Here is a 19792-nt window from a genome sequence, read left to right as displayed (position 1 = left end):
AATAGTTGGATGTTTTTCTCCAAATAAATTCATTTTTATACTAAATATATTAAAATAATTATTTTTATTGATCAACTAATTAAATAAGATTTGTCAAAAAAAACTAGTTAAATTTTTCATTTTTCTAATCAATACTTAAGTTTTCAATAAAATACTAAAAATAATAAAATATATTTAAAAACTTATTAGTGGTTAAATATTTTCAAGGATTAAAGGTTGTGTATTGTTGCCAATTGGGTTCGTTAAATTAGAAAATATATTTTTATTGGAGTTTTCTAAATGACCCTTAAATTTTTTTGGTTAAATCATCCTAATCATCTTAATTTTTATTAAAATTTAAAGGGTTGACCTTAAAGCCGTCCCTGAACTTTGAGCGAGATTTGATTTTCGTCCCTCGCCGGGAAATCTTCCAATGGACGCCATTGAACCTAGGTTTTTTTTTTTTGAAACCGTCCTTGCCGTTAAAAAGCTTCGGCCGTCGTGTTCAGGTGTCTGTTTTGGGCTTATGTGGACAAATGACGTGTAATTTTTTTAAAAAAATAAATAAAAACTAAAAATTTTAATTTTAATTAAGTCCCCCAATTCTTTTCTAATTAAAACTCTAACCCTAAAACTAATAATCAACTAAAACCTATCTTCTACCGTCTTCCTCCTTCATATCAAAACAAAACCCCCCATTTCATGTCTTCCTGCTTCAGACCCAATTCACTAGATTTCTCTATTCATTCCCTCGAAAGGGTGTTGATTGGGGAAAGAGATGGGGTTCTGAGAGCGAGATGTTGCTGGAAGGTCTGGATCGCCGGTTTTGGCTGATAGGAGAGGCGCCAGACAAGGAAGAAGGGGCAGATATGAGTGACGTCGGACAAGGACGGAGGCGCGGTTGCTGCAAGAAGGGCGACCAAGGGCGGCGATGCCAGAGTGAGGAGTGGTAGCGCTAGGGGTTGAGCACGGGGAGGCCACAACCAAGGACTAGTGGCGGCATTGTGGTTACTTGAGGCGCGTTGGGCTTGCAAAGAAGGCAAACGGTCGGCGGCGGAGTGGGGAGCGGCGTACGGAGGAGCGGTGCACAGGGGTGCGTCGCGGACGGTGGTGGGCAGCGGCTGGAGGATCTGTGGTTGTGTTGTGATGTTGAAGTTGTTTGCTGTATGAACAGGTAGAGTTATATTATATTCTTTGCTTAATATAACTTCATACAAAATAGCCAAGACTTAGCACGGGTCTTCTCTTGAGCCGAGCATAGGTTTTGGAATTTGGACTGAAGTGTTTGGTGGGATCTTCTTATTGCCATGTAGTGTTGACATAACCACTTAAAGGAAGTTGTTTGATAAGGTTTAGTTATTCAAATAGGCCAATACAAGCTTAACAAGCAGCTGTTAACATCAGCCAATTCAAGCAGTTTGTAGATGAAGGAGAAGTAATTACTGATTGTTAGATCTGAGATTGATTTTTAATTTTTTGAATTTTGGATGAAGAAGATGAATTTGATGATGATGAACGAAATGAACATTCATATGTTTTTAATTTTTTAAATTTATATTCTGCATTTTTTGTTCTTAATGGTGAAGATGATGATGAAGATCATTGAATATGAATATCAAAATTAACAGGGGAGAGGATAGTAGATCCAATTGACGTAATGTATAAATTGAATTAGTTAATTTCAAATCAACAGAACAAGAAAGATCTCCCAATTAGAAACAAACATGGAATCCAGAAAATGAAGAGAACCAAAACTCAGATTTGGGTTTCATGGTCTGATTCGGTGAAATTCAACCCCAAAAATCACCCTTGTTAGAACCCAAACTCTGGTTTTATAGCTTAGTTCCCGAATCCATAAATCACCCTCTCCAATCTTCTTCTAGTTGGGTCGTCGCGCTAAACCCACCGGCGACGGCGCTGGCCGGAGCCCCACCATTGCTCCAAACTTGGGCAAAACGTTTATGAAGGAAAGATATCAGAATACAAAGAACATATCTCACCCAAAACACTTCAACTCAGGGAAAAAAGAACATATCTGCACAACATATTTCTCCAAATTTATCACGACAGGCACTGCAATCAAGATCTTGCCTTCTCTGTATGGGTTCAGTTCATTGCTGGGAGAAATTAGGTTTTTGGATCTTTTGCTTTCTGATTAGAATATGGGGTTGAGACCAAGATTATTCAGTAAAGTTTCAATCTTTTTTGAGAGGAGAGGGTATGAACAGGATCAGTTTGATTGAAGGTTGGGGATATGGGTTTGGACTCTGTTAGTTTCCTCTCTAGATTCTCTCTCTTGTTGCAATCCCTTCACTCTAGGGACTATACCCTATCTTTATATTCTTGGCAGGAACATTTGGCGCCGTATGTGGGGATTGGTAAATTTCGATTCCTAGACTACGTGGATTGCTTTTACGATTGAGAGAAGTTCGTAATTCTGTTGAATTCCTTGGTTTTTAGTTGTTTTCGGATTGATTTTCTGGTTTATGGTTGATTTTTTATGGAAACTCGTCGTCGTCGACGCAGTGAGACGCAGGAGTAGAGGCGCGGTTCACCACCGCGTCGTGTGAGGGGGAGACCGTGTCGTGAGGAGGTTCATCGTGAGCAACCTGAGCAACTGACTCCTCCTCCACTTCCACCACCTCCTCCTCCTCCTTCTCCAACGCCTCCGTTGCCTACTCCGCCATCCTCACCTTCGCAGCAAGGAACTCCGGAGAACTCCCCAGTCCTTGCAGAAAACGGATCACCGCAGCCTCAAAGGCCAATTACTCACAGAGATTGGCGGCGTTTGATACGCAATGTTGACAACATTCGGCAACGGAATGACTATTTGCAAGAGCAGCTTGACTACTTCCGCCATCAGCAGTAGGACGAGGGAGTGCGAGAGGCGGAGGCCGTAGCAGAATTTGAGCCTCCAGACAACATGAAGAATCTCGTCCTGGAATCTTACAACGGAAAGACGGATCCGAAAGATCACCTTCTGTATTTCAACACTAAGATGGTGATAAGCGCGGCTTCGGATGCGGTGAAGTGCAGAATGGTTCCATCAACATTCAAAGGCACAGCGATGGCGTGGTTCACGACTCTGCCTCGTGGATCTATCACAAACTTCCGTGATTTCTACTCGAAGTTTCTTGTTCAGTTTTCCATGAGCAAGCTCAAACAAGTAACGATCGACGACCTGTACAACGTTCTCCCATTTTAAGGAGAGACTCTGAAGCAGTATGTGGCGAGGTACATCGCAGGGTCCGTCAAGATCGAGGAATTGGAACTGCACGCTTGTGCGAGAGCTTTCAAGAATGGACTGTTGCCTGGAATGTTGAACAACAAGCTAAGCAGGAAGCCAGCTCATTCAATGGCGGAGATTCACACGCGGGAAAACAGCTACATTTTGGACGAGGAGGATGACGCGTTCAAAAGAAAGCGCGCGAAGAAGGAGAAAGATGGAGGACAAGTGGAACAATTGAAAAAGGACGGGCAAGGTCGGGAGAAAGGTGAAAGCAGCAGGGCGAAGGGAGAAGAAAGGTAAGTCGTCAGAGAAATACGCTAAGGAGCAGCTTTATCCGAAGAAAGAGAGTTTTGAGCGGCGTCGTCCTTGGCTGCAGCAAGGGTCACGTCGGCGAGAGGAAGCGAACTAGGACTTGAGTGCACATTTGACAGACTTGCTTCGCGAGGTGAAAGCAACGCATGCAGTTGCGGAAGTCGAGCAAGAGGCACGTCCGCCATGAGTGGCAATAGACATGACTAAATGGTGCGAGTACCACCGCTCGACGGGCCATGACACTGATGACTGCTTCACTCTGAAGTAAGAAATTGAAAGACTGATCAAGGCGGGACGCTCACAGCAGTATGATCAAGGCGATCGTCAGCAGGGTGACCGCCAACGAGAGGAGCGCCGACAGGACAACCGTCGCTCGACCCCGGTGACAGTTCGGCAGGAGACATTGGCGATTGGAAAGAAAGGAGCTGAGGAATCCTTTAACAAAGATCTGGAGCCGCTAGTTGGAGCCATCAATACAATCGCCGGAGGCTTCGGTGGTGGGGGCGACTCTCAAGCAGCGAGGCGAAGGCACGTAAAAGCGGTAAGTTCATTACAAGAGATTCCGTTTGGTTTTCAGCATCCGGATATAGTAGTGTCGTCGGCTGATTTTGAAGGGATCAAGACTCACAAGGATGATCCCATAATGGTCATGGTAAGGATCAATAGTTTCAACATAAGGCGAGTACTCCTAGATCAGGGAAGTTCAGCGGATATAATCTACGGCGACACGTTTGACAAACTGGGGCTGACAGATCAGGACCTGACGCCGAACACAGGAACTTTGGTGGGATTCTCGGGGGAACATGTTTGGGTGCGCGACTACCTAGATCTGGACACAATTATTGGTATTTGGTTTTGCGAGTAAGGTATTTGGTTTTGCAGGTGGTAGCGTCGTACTACGTCATCATCGGTCGGAACACACTGAATCGCCTATGTGCAGTGATTTCAACGGCTCACCTGGCGGTGAAGTACCCGCTAAGCAGCGGCAAGGGAGGAAAGTTAGCAGTTGATCAGCGGCGGGCAAGAGAATGTTATAACAACTGTTTGAGTCTGTACGGCAAGAAGGGAGTTGTTGCAGGTCACAAGTGCCACGAAATTGAGGTTTTAGAGGGCGACCAGGAGCAGAGAGGCGTTCAAGAGCAGGACCAAGACAGAACACGCAGGCAAGGACAGTTGGCTGGCGCGAGGAACGACAGGCACAGAGCGAGCCGATATGAGGAAAGAGCTGAAAGAAGGACAAGAAAGGATGGGCAATTCACTGACTCTCATATTGAGGAGCCTAGGGCGAGCCAGATTTGGGATCTTGAGATGTTTAAATTTGCAAGGGGGGTTCTGGCGGTTGGGCCTCGGCTCACAGAAGAGCAAGAGGATCGTTTGGAGAAGTTGATGGGAGATAATTTGGACCACTTCGACTGGAGTGAGGAAAGTGCGAAGTGGGAACCGCCCAAGTTTAAGGAGCCAATTCCTCGGAAGCCAGCGACAGCCTACCAGAATCATCGCGGCAGAAACAAAAGAAATGGGAAGGCTGTTCAGCAGAGTGGCGGTCAGGGAAGATCTGAAAAGATGGCGATGCGTCAGGAGTCTCTCCCAGAGAACAAAGGCAAAGGAAAACTGGTGCATTGGAAGGCGGCGGGGGCGACAAGTTGCAAGCCCCCCAAGACGGCCCGACAACTTAAGGGCAAATTCAAGATTGGTGAAAACCAGTTTCACCACAGGAGGTCTAGGTGAGAGGTTTGGTCTCCGGAGGATGCAGGTTGGGTAGCGAGCACTTCAGGGTTGAAAGATGGGATGCTCGGCGAGGTGCTCTGACTGGCGACAGAGGTCTGAGGAATCAGAAATGCGGCCACTAGCGTGGCGACACAAGCGAGGACTTGACTTCAGCATGGCGAGCTTGAAACAAAAATTAGGACTAAAAATAAAGATGTACTGTTTTTCTTCAACACAAGAGTTTTTTAATGAGGCATCCCTCAAAAAATGTTAAAAATATTCTTTACAATTAAATACAAAAAGGATATTCTCAGCAATACTCCTGCGAAATAAATGAATTGTAGCGGTTGCACGGTGGTAAAACTTCCCTGAAGGTGGCGATCCCAACACGACCTTGATGTATGGGGATCGCTCCGGAAAGTCCGGCACAATTGCTGCTATCCGTTGGCGACGTGTGGGCAGGGACGGATGCAAGTGTTGAGGCATGAGGGCAAGTGCCCTCACTTGATTTTGCAAAATATCATTAGAAAAAAATTTGAGTAGTAAAAGTATGTAGTTTTTTATGGCCCCTTTGGTAAAAAATGCCCTCACTTGTGTCCCACATTGCTAAATGCCCTCACTTGTGTCCCACATTGCTATATGCCCTCACTTGAGTAGTAAAAGTATGTGGTTTTTTATGCTCATTTAGTAAAAAGTGCTCTCACTTGTGTCACATTTGATAAAAAATGTTATCACTTCTAATAGTATGTTAATTTTTTTTATTACAAATTTATATTTATATATTGCCCTCACAACATTAAATTTCTGGATCCGTCACTGCGTGTGGGATAAGCTTCTTATCCAAAAAGCCTCCTATATAAGGGTGAGTATACTTAACTAGGTCAAGCCTCGGGCAACCCAAATGTCCATTGGGACCCGAGCCACTATAAGTCCTTCGCCGAGTAGAGTTGGCGAGGCCACACCTGCTCGTATGGCGAGTAGAGTTGGCGAGGCCAAGCCTTGGTTCAAATAAACCGAGCAAAAAGTCCTAGCTAAACCTTACACACTTTCAATGTCGTTAAACGTAATTCAGATTTAAGTTGAAAACATACAAAGTGGCGAAAAACAAAACGATAGGCAGAAAAAGTCAAAACAGCGACCATATTCATTGATAGCCAGCCCCAAAGGGCGGTTAAAATTACAAGCCAAGGTAAACAATGACAATCATTCATTAATGGTGTCATTAACATCTTCTTCTTCCTCTTCTTCAGAGTCCAGGAATCGCTCGGCAGTAAAACCCGGAGGGTCGTCAGGGCCGACTAAGCCAGCAGGGGTGACCTTTTTAAACGCCCCCATCTGGTGAAGATCCAACTGCTTATGGAGATACTAAACTTGAGCCTTGGCAAGGAAGAAGCCACGACCGCGTTCTTCGGCGGCAGCCACGGCGGCCTCGTGCCTCAGCCTCTTCTCAAGGGTTTCGACGTCAGTTTTAGCCTGGGCCTTCATCATGGCGAGGGCTTCGTCTTTCCTCGCCAAATTGTCACGAGTGTTAAGTTATGCGTCCTTGGCAGAAATGATCTGATCTTTGAAGATTAGGGCCTCATCCTTTGCGCCGACCTCTGATTGCACATCCTGTTTGAGCTCCCCTAGGGCATTCTCCAACTCCAAAATTTTATTTTCCCGAAACTCCAAGCTGACCCTGGCCTGATTAGTTTCCTGCGCCAGTTTCTCCTCGCAAGCGATCTTCTGGGTCGCCAACTGAACCTCCAACATTTCGCTTTTCTCGTTGCACTTGGAGTTGTTGGCTCGGAGTCGACTCATTTCTCACCGCAAAGCATTAGCACCCGTGGCGGCAGATTTGTAACGATGGAAAGCATGGAGCAAGGTCACCATGGCGCCCTCAGCTACTTTGTCCAGGCCTTGCCTCGAGACCACCTGCTCCAACCTCTCGATGCTGGCCTGAGAAAGGGAAAGGGTGAGCGGGATCCCCGTCTTCTCGGTTGTGGGCGGAGGAGTTTGTTCGTGACGGGGAGGCGGGGGCGGTGTTTGGCCGGTTGGGAGCCTCAGAGCTTGACTGGTAGGAAAAGTGAGATGTGGCGAGGCCCAGTCTGGGTTAGGGAATCAGCAGTTTTGGATTTTTGGGCAGTTTGAACCGCCACGTCCGCTCGCTGGGATGACGAGGCGACAACGTCGGCCTTTGGAACGGTTTATTGGTCGGGCCCGCCTTGGTCGTCGACGGCGGCTGGAGGATTCTTCTTCTTAAACTGCGGTTAGCGGACATCGTCGCCAAAATCTTGGGGTGTACGCTTCTTGTTATCACCTTCCATGTTGAATTGCGGGGGAAAGGGGGCGGCCTTCTTTTTCTCGAAAGCAGCCAGGAGGTTAGCACTGGTGAATCTCATGTTTTCTGTAATAAGAGAAGAGGAAAATCAGTAAAGTGCGACTAAAAACAATAGAAGTAACAAAGCATATGGAAAGACAGGTGGGAGTCTGGCGACCTAGATATTGAGGGTTTAGCAAGGTTTTAGCCTCCTCAAATATTTAAGTACATTCTAGAATTGGAAGTTTGGCAAAGAAGCTGATGATGATTTTGTCCTCCTTGGTCAAAGAGCGTTCTAGCGGGTCAGTAATCCTGACGGGCTCCTCCGTCCAGTAAAAGGGAAAGCGGGCAGTGCCGTCCCTCAAGGTGAAAGCTTTGGCATACTCGTGGGACACCGCGATCTTGAAGTATTTCCGTGCGAAGATATCTTTGGCGTTGGACCAGAAAGGGTTGAAGCGCTTGTGGCCGGACCTAGTTTTCAGAGATATCTAGCTGCTCGACCGCGAACGTTGGACGACCACGTCGTAAAAATAGAAGAAATGGGTGGGCGACAGTTCACGGTGGATGGCGTCGCAGAGAATTGCAAAGCACCGCAAGAATGCCAACCGTTAGGGTGCAGTTGACAGGGGGCGACGTTGATATCGCGCAGCGCTGAGCAGACGAAGAGGGAAAAATGAAGTCTTATCTTTAAATCGGTGAACATATATTCATACAAATCTGGTCCCACCCGCACCTCCAATTCGAACCATGACTACCCGTAGAATGTACGACATTTCCAAACCCAAAAATCATTTTAGTCTTTCGGTCTCCATTGACGACCCATCTATCTCTCCCTTGCCTCGTAACCCCAAATAAGCCTTATTCTATCCCAATTGGAAGTTCGTTACGCAGTCTGAATTTAATGCTCTTCTTAGAAATAATATGTGGGAGTTGTGTAAGACCAGGGTAGATTAAGCATTTAATTAACTAGTTATTTATCAACTTAAGGGCGATAAACGCTATTAAGCTTAAGTTGATTTGTTTATTGTGCTATGTGTTTTTATAAAAATGATTGTATTATTATTATCGTTATTATTTTCTTCGTAAACCAAAAAAAAGGGAAACAAAATAAATAGAAAGGAAATAAAGAAAAATTAAAAAGGGAAGAAAGACATTAGCACGTGAGTGACTAGTGGTTATAATATATATATGTACTGATTGTTTGAAAAGGAGAAAAATAAAAATAAGTTAAGAGAATGTATCTTCTAACTTAAGTTTCAAGGTTTTTTACTGTTCACCCGTGCCATTTTTTTTTGTTACCATTGCAGTTGCTGTTGGGCCTGTTCGGTTCGTGGGCTGCATTTGTAGGATACCTTCTGTCTCTTTCACTTCTTCGCGTGATCTCCCTCGCCAGCCGTCGTCCCCCATCTGAGCATCATCTACCTTCTAGCCACCATGCCTGCAACTCTACTCGTGGTCCATCTTGTCATCACATCACATATACTAATCTCGCAGCAAAAAAAACCGAGGTCGAGAACTTTGTCTTGAAGCTAAAAGCACGTGTTTGAGATTTTCCAGCAAATCCAAGCCTAACCATGCCAAAACCCATAGCCACTTGATTCGATTGAACAAACAGTTACTGATGCAATGCTATAGCTCGTGAATTTTGGCCAGCTGTTGTGTGGTTGTTTTTTGATTCCTGAACCCTACAAGGGATGCTACGGTCTATGTTTGTGAAGGGTTGTCCGGCATAGGAAGTGTTTCCAACCATCCAAATGATGTCACCTGAATTTTGGCCAGCTGTCATCCAATTGAAGCTTACTCATCTACAGCTGGTGTGATTTGTAGTTTGATTTGAGTTTCCTGCATTTCCAACTCCTCATTCATCAGTATAAATGCACCCAACAGGTAACATGTTTTTCACATACTTCTCCTACTCATTCCTGTTTTGCTCTTTTACATTGCTTTGAGTCATAGACATGAGTTCCAAAATTACTGCCATAAAGGATGTTTGTCAAAGAAAGAAATTTCCCATAATCAGGACTCGAGTTTTACGAATGTGGGGAGTTTATCCTGTGGTACTGGATATATTTTAATAACTGATTTGTTTCCAGTTATTTGGGTTTGCTTCTGCATTAGTATTGGATTTAGTTGCTTGTACTCTATACTGCCTTATGTTTTTTATGGTAGGGTCACAAAATTGAGGCAATTGCTCCGAAGGGAACTATGTCCAAATTCAAGTCTGAGCTTCATGAGGGCAAGGTTTACAGAATTTCATCCTTTGCAGTTGTGGCCAATAGTGGCAATTTTATGGCATCTGAACACGAGTGTAAGATTCTTTTCAATGAAAGAACGTAGGAGATATTGGAACTAGCCTCCTCGATACCAATGAATGTCTTTACGTTCAAGAACACTGCTGAGATTTTTTCAACTGGAGGTGAATCAGACTATCTTATTGGTTTGTCTTTGGCTCTTATTTCAGTTTTCTAAATCTGTGATTAACTAAGTTGCCTAACTGGACCTGTATGTGAGACTATGTGTTTGTTGCTCAGTGGATATACATTTAACTCAATTATAGTTGCTTAGTCATGATTGAGCAGGATAGTTCATATTGATATTGAGTTTGACTCATTAATGGTCACACATAAAATAATCAGAACTTTCAGCCTGTCAAGTTTGTTTTGTAATTGTTATGTTTCTCTAATCAAGTTGAATATTTTTTTTATATGTGTTGTTTGGCTTTGCCTAGCTGTTTCTGCCCAGATGACCTGAACTCAAGTCTAAAACGTTACAATCTGTATCCTTCCTCCTTTTCAAATTTTATTTTTTATACTTTTCAGGAGCTAAAAAAAGAAAGAGAAAAAACAGGCCTTGAGCATATTTCATTTTGTCATTGATTTCATGTTGCTTGGAATTTCCTATCATTTTCCGAATATGGCAGGAATTTATTTATTAGATTAGATCAGTCATTACATACAGTTACTTCATACATATTTGTGATTATTCTGTAGTGAACATAAGATATGCCCAACGAGATGGACTCTGACCTGTCGCTGTGGATGCTAAAAGACTTCCTTTTTCATCAAATTGTTTTGCGGTTCAACTATACCCCATCTGTAAAATTTGTATATCTTTAAAGAATACCAAAAGAGGTAGAGAGGAAGTTTTCTTTCGACTTATCCTAGACTAATACACTCCTCAGTTTCTTTTCCTGCTTTTCCTACCCAGTTTAAGAGATAAAAACTACATTAATTGAATGTCTTTTGTGAAGCAAGATAAAAACTACATTAATTGAATGTCTTTTGTGAAGCAATGTTTATCAACCGTTACAAGCATGGTTATTTTTAAGTCATACTCCCTATGTATTCCTTGATACCCTGCTTCTCTTATTTTTATCCCAAGTCTGCCATGTTATGATGTATAAACAATTTTAGAAGCTTCCTTCTAAATATGCAGGCAATTTCAGTTTATCTGAGAGGTTAGTGGCAAAGTATGGTGGGGCTGCAGCTATGTATTTTGTGTCAAAGAAATTGAAGAAGAAACACAATATCACCGATGAGCGTGTTGCATTGTATGGAGCTGCAGAACAGTGGATTGATGCTTTGAAGGGCCGAAAATTTCTTGGTATAATTCCTGGAAGCAGCTATGAGAAAAACCAATCATGAGCAATGAAGATTATGCTAATTTAAAACAGAGGCTAAAGGTACTTAATTTGCCTATTTGAATGAGGGTGGATTTGAATAAAGGGTCCGCTTTGTGTGTTTTGTAATGTGTTGATGTTTGATCATCAGTTCCCTAAATCAGTTTTGTAGATTTGAAATTGAACAATCTGTTTGGTTTTTTTGTGCTCGGAATGATAAATTTTACATAAATAAAGTGGGGGGATCTGAGATGGATTGAGACTTAGAACTTTGATGTATACAAAATTTTGATTATTTATTTATTGCAGTTCTGAATTGGCTTAACACATTACCCTGTGACATGATGTTTCTTTGAAGAGTTCTCTTAACTTTCTAATGCAAATAAATATTCACGGTACTTTTCTAGAATCAGCATCTGTATCCCAGATTTCCAGTAATTGTAGACCTGTGTTCTACATAGAGTTTATGATGTGGTTAATGAAAGTATTAATTTTTTCCATTTGATTACTCAATCAAAATGTTTTAGAAAATATGACTGAGAGAATGTTTATAATTCCAAAGGTGTGAAGTTCTCCATATCTTTTTCTATTAATCATATTCCCTTTTAGTTATATTTAAAGACGTGGTAGTTTCATTTTTATTTTGATCTTATTCCAGAAACCCAGTTGAGAAAGTGACTTTGAATCTGCTAGAGACAAGCAACAATAGCAGCAGTGGCTATTTTCATGAATCCTTGGCCTTTTGGCATTTGTGAACATCTTTTAAACTTCACTTCTCATAATTGATTTGTGTATATCTATTTTGTCTCACAAAATTTCTAATTTTTTCAAGCCCGTACTTTTCTCAAAATAAGCTACTTTATTTGGTCGAGTTTGTATTTTTCACTCATGTCTGTTTCTTTATCTGTGCATATGATGAGCTACTCGGATTCCCCTTCAAGACATCTTGGATGATGTGAACCCGAAATTCTGATACGCATCAATTTCTTGCCAGAATTCTAGAGCTGAATGCTTCATATTTTCTCAAAACAGGAGGTCATTTTGTTACAGTTGACAGCAGTAAGGAAATGATTGGAACATTCAGCCCCCAAACCGATCCTTACACACATGAGATGCCTGATGAGACAACACCATCTGGAATATTTGCTAGAAGGGCATATTCAGCTAGAAGGAAGGTAATTTTCACATGTGATGCGCTTCCTTAACACTAAAGTAGAGTAATTACTAATTACTCACTGCAATGCTGCATACTGTTTGAAATTTAGTCTTAAAGACAAATGGATAAAATTGGTAACTTCTGTGCATTTACTATCCCCATGCATTTTCATGAGATATTATTTGAAAAACTATGTAAATTGTGGGGACCTATGCCTGCCTGCAATGATCTGCTGCGTTCACGATTTTCACCAGAGAACAGCTACTTACTGAGTACAGATTAAGAAAAAGAGTTAATCCTAAATCCTAAACTTGACTTTTATCGAACCTCTAGCTGATTTACCTTCATTTGAGATCATGACCGTTCATTAGATTCTTTGTCCTCATTTGGTGTCTCATTTCTTCTTTCACTATTAAAATTGTGTCATGTAAGCATGAATATGACAGAATTAACCTTAAATTGGTAGTTTTTAAATGTCATGTCATAATTTTATTTGGTGGAATAGAGGAGGAGACGCCAAATGGGGATAGACAATTACACTGGCCCGCTAGAGAGGGTTTGGGTTCGACACTGATATGTTTCCATATTAGAGTAATTTGAGGACATGTTTAGAAAATCAAGTGAAGCTGATTTCATGTATGTTTTGCATCTATCAGACCATCAAAAAATGTTCTAATAAATTTGGCACCAGACTTCATGTGCACCCTTTCAAGTTTCAACCACTTTTTCAAAATTTCTTAGTCACTTTTTTGGTAGAAGGCTTTAATTCTGATGGAACTTCTGTCGTGATGGAGCCTTCAAATATGATTACTTAACTACGAATAGTAGCAATAATGCACACTCTTTAATATGCTCAAAGATTGCTTTGCTTTCATTTTTGTTGTTGAATGTGAACTATTTGACTTCCTATTTTGTTTCTCCTTTTTTCAGTTTGTTGATGATGACAACAAGTGCTACTTGGAGATCGACTACACGTTTGATATCAGAAAGGATTGGCAGCAGGAGTCATCTGAGTTCTCATTCAGTGATGTGTTTAATCCTTAATCATTGTTATTTGTTCTGAAATCTCCTTCAGTGTTCACTTACTTCTTTTTCATTGTTAATTTATTTCTAATCCTATCTGAGACCGGTAATCTTAACAATGATGAGAGGATTTTGGGGGATGAATTGGAATTCATTTCATAGAGATAGTTTTATCTATAAAATTGAGTTTTGCCTGTTTGGTTGCACCACTATGCTCCTTTTTCTTCATGGAATTGCAATATAATATAAAGTAATCATGATGGTTTTAGATTCTAATATGTGAGCATGTGTGGTAATTGATCATTTAGCTTCTACGAGCACCTGGATTAATTTAAAAAAATATATAATATTGTCCTTTTGGAATATTTTAGATGCTATTTTTCTTATATCAAGAACAAATAATTGAATCATTTTTAAATTGAAGTGATCAAGCTGAAGGCAAATCAATTTAAGCCTGCTGAGCAAGTCACCCTTGAACCATTTGAGCGCGACCATGCGTGTGTTGTTGGTGGATACAGAGTGTCAAAGAAGAAGAAAGATGCTGAACAGATTGATTGCTTTTGAAAGACATGAATCAATGTATTTCTAGCAGGACCATGTAGTAATGTGTTATTTCAGTGACTTTTGATTTCATTGTCTCCAAGAAAAGGTTGGGATTATCAAACATACTCCTATTTTTGGTAGTTATTATTCGTAGTTGCTTTTGGCTGAAAATTTGTTGGCTCTTTGGTGTCAATTTTGCTAAGGGTAATCCTTCGCGTATAACACCAATCTTGATATTGAGAAAAGAGGTGGTGGAACCAGAAAAAATAAATCATATTGTTTAATGACATGTTTCTAAATGCAGTTTAAACTTTATAGATGGTAGACTAAATCCAGTAAGAAACATTTGTGTGAAGATTTGGATGCAGCAGCTACTTTGTTTAAAAATTATTCTAATTTTTCTCAAGTATTCTTCTTTGTTTAAAAATTATCATAAATATCTCAGCCATAACAATGAGGTAGATTTTTTAGTTCTAAATTTTACGTTTAAATTCAGTTTTAGATTTATATCCAACCGACTACCATTTTTTGCATTTCTACAACGAAAAAACCGAGCATACTTGATATGATAATGGGATAATAGTTTCTACTGCTCTATTTGTGGCACACCCACATACCATCAATGAATATATGTATTAATGTACGTTGAATGTTCAGATTTATTTAAACCCCAATTTTGACCAGTTTATTTCCAATGTAAGTAAATTCATATGTATGAGCTACAAAAAGCTAAAATTAGAGATTAGACTCATGTACTCAAAGTCTTAAGATTTCCAGTGAAAACGTAATGTCATACTTCACTCTTTATCCATTGGAATTTTTTCATAATAGCATACAATAAAACATGATTATAAATAACAACAAAAATTATTAGATTATGTATTTAATGAGGTTTCGTGACATTTTTTTTGGCAATGAACGAACTATTAAGTCGTGTTTTATCAAAATAATCATGTCCGAAATGAAATCCCAGTACCCTTCGTGCAACGCACGGGTATAATCCTAGTATGTACTAGTTCCAAGGCTCGTACATGCACGGTGAGAACTGTTGTTTTTTAATAGTCATAAGGAAAATAAATTTGGTATAAAAAAAACTTAAAAAACACAGCTGTTTATCAACAGTCAGAAAAATAAGAAAACAAATCAATGGAAGCATGAAGGACTTGGACATCAATATAATATTGTATTTGTACTGAACAAAGTTACAGAGTCGCGATTCACAAAATTAAGATGAAAATAATTTGTGTTTTCACACCCATCTTTAGGCTTAAAGAGGTGGAAGAAGAAGAGAAATAAGAATAAAAGAAAAAGTTTGAGAAAATAAGTATAAGATATGATAAATAATAAGATAAGAGAGATAAAAGAAAAATTTGGTGAAAATGAAGTGTATAAAAATATGTGTGAACATATCATTATTTCAAAATTAACTTTCATATTCATTGGCCAATAACATTTAATTGATGTAGCAATTTTTTTCATTTATATTTAAAAAGCATTTCGATTCAAAATAAAAAATGCAGAACATGTCATGGAATAACTATAAAATTATTTAATATTGACCACAAAAAATAATTAATATACTGTTTATAATTTTTTAAAGACAAAATAAAACAATAATATTAAATTAATAAAGATAGAGAGCAAATAAAAAAGCTTAGGGAAAGTTAGAGACGAAGAGGAACAAGAATAAGTCTGGACGAATCAAAACGATGGAAGAAAACTTACCTAGAATCTTTACCATGCCTCCCTTTCTTTGCTTCATGATTTCTATTGTTTCACTCAGTAAATTTGAGATTGAATTTGTATATTAAACAGAGTAGGTCGATTTTCGTGATGCGTTTTGACTAAAATCCATATTCAACACCAATTGCAGTTTTTCTATAATATGGTAAGCTTCTGACTTTGAATATGTACCTTGTTATCCTAATTCCCCGATCGCACACACTTCTGCACGATCCTCCTAACTTGAATCCGTAATTGCATGTAACAATGTGTTTGGATCCAACGCTCTATGTTGGAATCAGATCTATTGCAACATTATTCTTACTATTAGATCTGATTGTTTGGTTTTTCAAATAGGTCTGATTATTTGAATCGTTCAATTTGTTGACATAAAGATTGCAGATGAAGTAATTCAGGCATTGATTGGAATGGAATAGAGATTGAGAACCTGACAGTACGTCTTTCTTGGGGTCGCAGGCCAGGAAATAAGCATTGGAGGTTTGATTCCAATGGTGGACATTATGGGGTCAGGGTTATGGAGGCCATGGTTTTGATGTGAGACAGACTAATGATATGGGTATGCTTCCTACTTCTACAATTAAAGGGGCCTCAGCTAGCTCTGCACTCGATCTGGTCCTCAATTGATACAGTGGTATTATTATCTTTTATTTGCATTTTAGGTAGTTTACAATGACTTCTAAACACACGTCTAGTTGCAGTCTGCTATTTGTGGTCCAGATTACATTCATAAACATAGAAATGATAAACGTTTACCTAAAATTGACTTCTGCATTCTACTATTGGTGGTCCAGATTCATAGACATAGAAACAATAAACTTTACCTTAAAATGACTAATTTTTTTTAAAGTAAAAGAGAAAATTTTAATTCATTAGATACATGAGAACAACTCTCATTTTTTTTTGCAGCTGGCTTTCGTTTTTCGCATTAGGCTTTTGGTGTCATCTTTATTTTTGTTAGTGTGTTTGTCTTTGAAGGATTTCTTTTCCTATCCTATTATCATTCAGATTAGTCCTTGGGAAAGAATTACCTCAGTCTTGAACCTGCTGAACTCTTAAGGATTAAATTCATTGAAAATACTAAGACCCAAAGGATCGATACATGGATCATTGGAAAGCAAGAAATAAGCCTACGACACAAACGGCGATATCTAACCATGTTCCCCTGGAATCATTCAAACGAAAAACATATACGTAGATAGCACAACCCAACAAACTCAAAGCACAGAAATACATCAAAGATTCCCACTTCATTAGTCATTGAAGGTCGTCATCTAGAGTTTACCTAACACGAAATCAACATGGATGATCCTGAGAATTGAGTTGGTGAACTTGAGAGTCACCACATCACCCGCAAAGAGACAATGTACATCGCAGAAAAACTTCCATCCTTTGCCAAACTTCACTTAGAATTGTCCAAAAGGAGCAAAAACTTTGACCACCACCACCAAGATACCAACCGGACCCCTTAATGTCCACTGATTCACCCCAGAACGACGTATATAATCAGCAATAGGTCGGGGTAAGTCCTGATATAGAGGGGGGGGGGGGAAATTAGGAAAAACAATCAATACAATCAGTATAAAAAAATCGGGCTTAAAGATCATTCTCACCTGACTCCCATAGACCATGCATGTGGACAATATCATAGCGTGTGTGAGCTGATATAACACAACAGGTGGTGGGTTAATTTGGAACTGGATAGGTAACTCAAGAGGAAAACCATCCAAATGCGTGGAAGCCTAATTTCATTTTCTACTACAGGCCGAATTATTGGGGCAATAGGAATTTCTGGCACCGGAGCAAGATCTTGATCAACATGCATTGGCTCAATGTCATTTTCAGCTTGGTATATTTCATCATCCTCAGGGGGAGGTAAGTTTAAGTCAATATCAATTACTAGAGGTACGAGGTTCGAAGAATTCGGGTTCACGACAACTGCTGGTATAGATTATGGCTATGTTTGACACGCCTAGCTGATAAGCTAGCTGAAAGTTGAAAAGCTAGCTGATAGCTGATAAGCTAGCTGAAAGCTGAAAAACTATGTATTTGGAACAAAAGTGCTTGGTAAAACTAGCTATTGAACAAGCTGAAATTGTAAAATGACATAAAAGGACATACTTGTATAATTCTTTTTATATTTAACATTACTTTATTTTCACATTAATACCTAAATAATATTAATATTAAAATTATTATAAATATTTTAATTTCACTCAAGTTTTTTATCATCTTAAAAATAATATTAATTTTTACTCATTTAATTTTCTATATTTTATTAAATTAAATAGATTAAAACAAATAATTTATATTTTATAATATAAAATTATTTATTTTATTTCAAAGTAGTAATTATTTGTGTGCGGGAATGGTGTGCATATGAGACAAGCGTGATAACTCATAAGTAAATATGTTTAGTAAAAAACATATAAGGCTAAAGGTGGAATTTTAATAAAATAATAAGGATAAAAATGAGAATATATTTAATAAGCTATAAGTTATAAGCTTTAAGCTATAAGCTTTAAGCTTTAAGCTACCTGAGATAGCTTATAACTTTAAGCTTTAAGCTATTGAAATAAGCTCCTTCACCAAATACTTTTATAGAGCTTTTAAGCTAGTCAAATAAGATTTAAGCTAGTCAAATAAGCTATAAGTTAGCTGAAATGACATGTCAAACATAGCCTATATTGAATCTCCCCTATTATGTCGTTGTATATGACAATATCAAACTATGAGTTTCCATTGAAGTTCATGACACACCAATGAGTCCCATTAAGACCATAAAATTTTATCATAGATGACCACCCTAGAGTGAGAGGTGGGTTAGCAAAGGAACGATTAAATCAAATCAGGTGGTCATTCCCAACCGAGTCAGTAATGATCCACTCCTCACCATGCTCCAAGTAATGCTTTTCCACAAACTTGAATGGCAGTTTGACTGTTGTCTGCATCAGATATTACGTAGATTAAATAAAAAACATTACTATAAAAGAATATAAATAATACCAGAGAAGGCAAAAAATCGTTATTTAAAAATGACAAATTCATTCCTGAAAAACTTCCAAATATTACCATTTCTCATGTTAGTTTTACAACTTACTATAATTTCTAACTACAAATATTTAACGTATGTAGTGAGCAAGAACTTGGTTACCATTAATAAAAAATGCAAATTGTGGATGAGATGTAATGGGACTTCAGAAGAAATAATCAACCATATATTGGGTCAAAAATGAAAAAAACTAATTCTAAACATCTCACACTAAAGAGTTCTCAAATACAAAGGATGAAATATAGTTTCAATTTGAAGGACTTTTTTTTACCTCATTGGGATAAATAGACATGAACTGGGATCCTTTATAGAGAACTTGAATCCTCCCTCCTAAAGCTTCCATGGGATTATGCTATTTTACTTAACAACTCTCCTTTAAGTGTTAGAAACAAACATGGGAACCATCCTATTTATAGATGGTTAAACTTTGATATTAGCGGAAGTGGTGCAATGTAGATTCACAATGTTATTATGGCCATTAAATGACTCTGCAATGGATCTTAGTGGATCCACTTATTCTCCAGGCAAACTATAAGTAGAGTACTTTAAGTTGATTTGATACCACAAATAGTATCATAATTTATTGAAATAAGTGTGATAAAAAAAATAGTTCATAGGAAATATATCATATTACATATCTCACATGAATAATTTGGCAAGAAAATTTATTCTTTGTAAATAAATATAATACATGGTCCAATTACATTGAAGAGAAGTGAGTTAAAATTTTTATATATTATTTATTAATTTATTTATAAAAATTATATTGGTCCATAAAGTTGTGGATTAGTAATTTAAACAGCTTATAAACCTTATCACACAGATTCATACCATTATGTCCATGGGCTTATTCCAACCTAACTTCACACTTGATTTGACATCTTTCCTTACTCCCTCTTTACTATATTTATTTGCTATGATCTTTTTATTCAAAACAGCCTACAATTTGAACTTGTGAAACCTGCACAATCATTGTCCAATTCCTGACGCAGGTGGCTCGATTAGATGTACATGAAGAAGTCCAATTATGGTGATCCTATGAACTTATTATAGAGATTGAAATTAGTATAGACAAATTTCTATTTATGTCTCACTATTAAAAGAAACAACGTACTCAATACATTATTACGAAT

At 38.8% G+C, this 19792-nt stretch overlaps 1 long non-coding RNA gene and 1 other non-coding gene across 3 annotated transcripts; both read left to right on the top strand.

Moving 5' to 3' along the window:
* The first annotated feature begins 519 nt into the window (after nt 1–519).
* On the top strand, nt 520–11999 carry LOC130742652 (uncharacterized). Of its 2 annotated transcripts, none has more exons than XR_009021398.1 (4): nt 520–1153; nt 8834–9413; nt 9696–9942; nt 10962–11999. It is a non-coding gene; the product is annotated as an uncharacterized LOC130742652 (long non-coding RNA). The 2 variants fall into 2 exon arrangements; XR_009021308.1 differs by having other exon boundaries at nt 9696–9963.
* Nucleotides 12000–12051: 52 nt separating this feature from the next.
* Nucleotides 12052–12122, top strand: LOC130734916 (small nucleolar RNA snoR60). Its single transcript, XR_009018251.1, has one exon. It is a non-coding gene; the product is annotated as a small nucleolar RNA snoR60 (small nucleolar RNA).
* Nucleotides 12123–19792: the final 7670 nt, after the last annotated feature.

This window comes from Lotus japonicus, chromosome 1, assembly GCF_012489685.1.
Source record: "Lotus japonicus ecotype B-129 chromosome 1, LjGifu_v1.2".
Taxonomy (NCBI): Eukaryota; Viridiplantae; Streptophyta; class Magnoliopsida; order Fabales; family Fabaceae; genus Lotus; species Lotus japonicus.
Note: the sequence above shows the minus strand (reverse complement) of the source record. Positions and strands in the feature narration are given on the sequence as shown.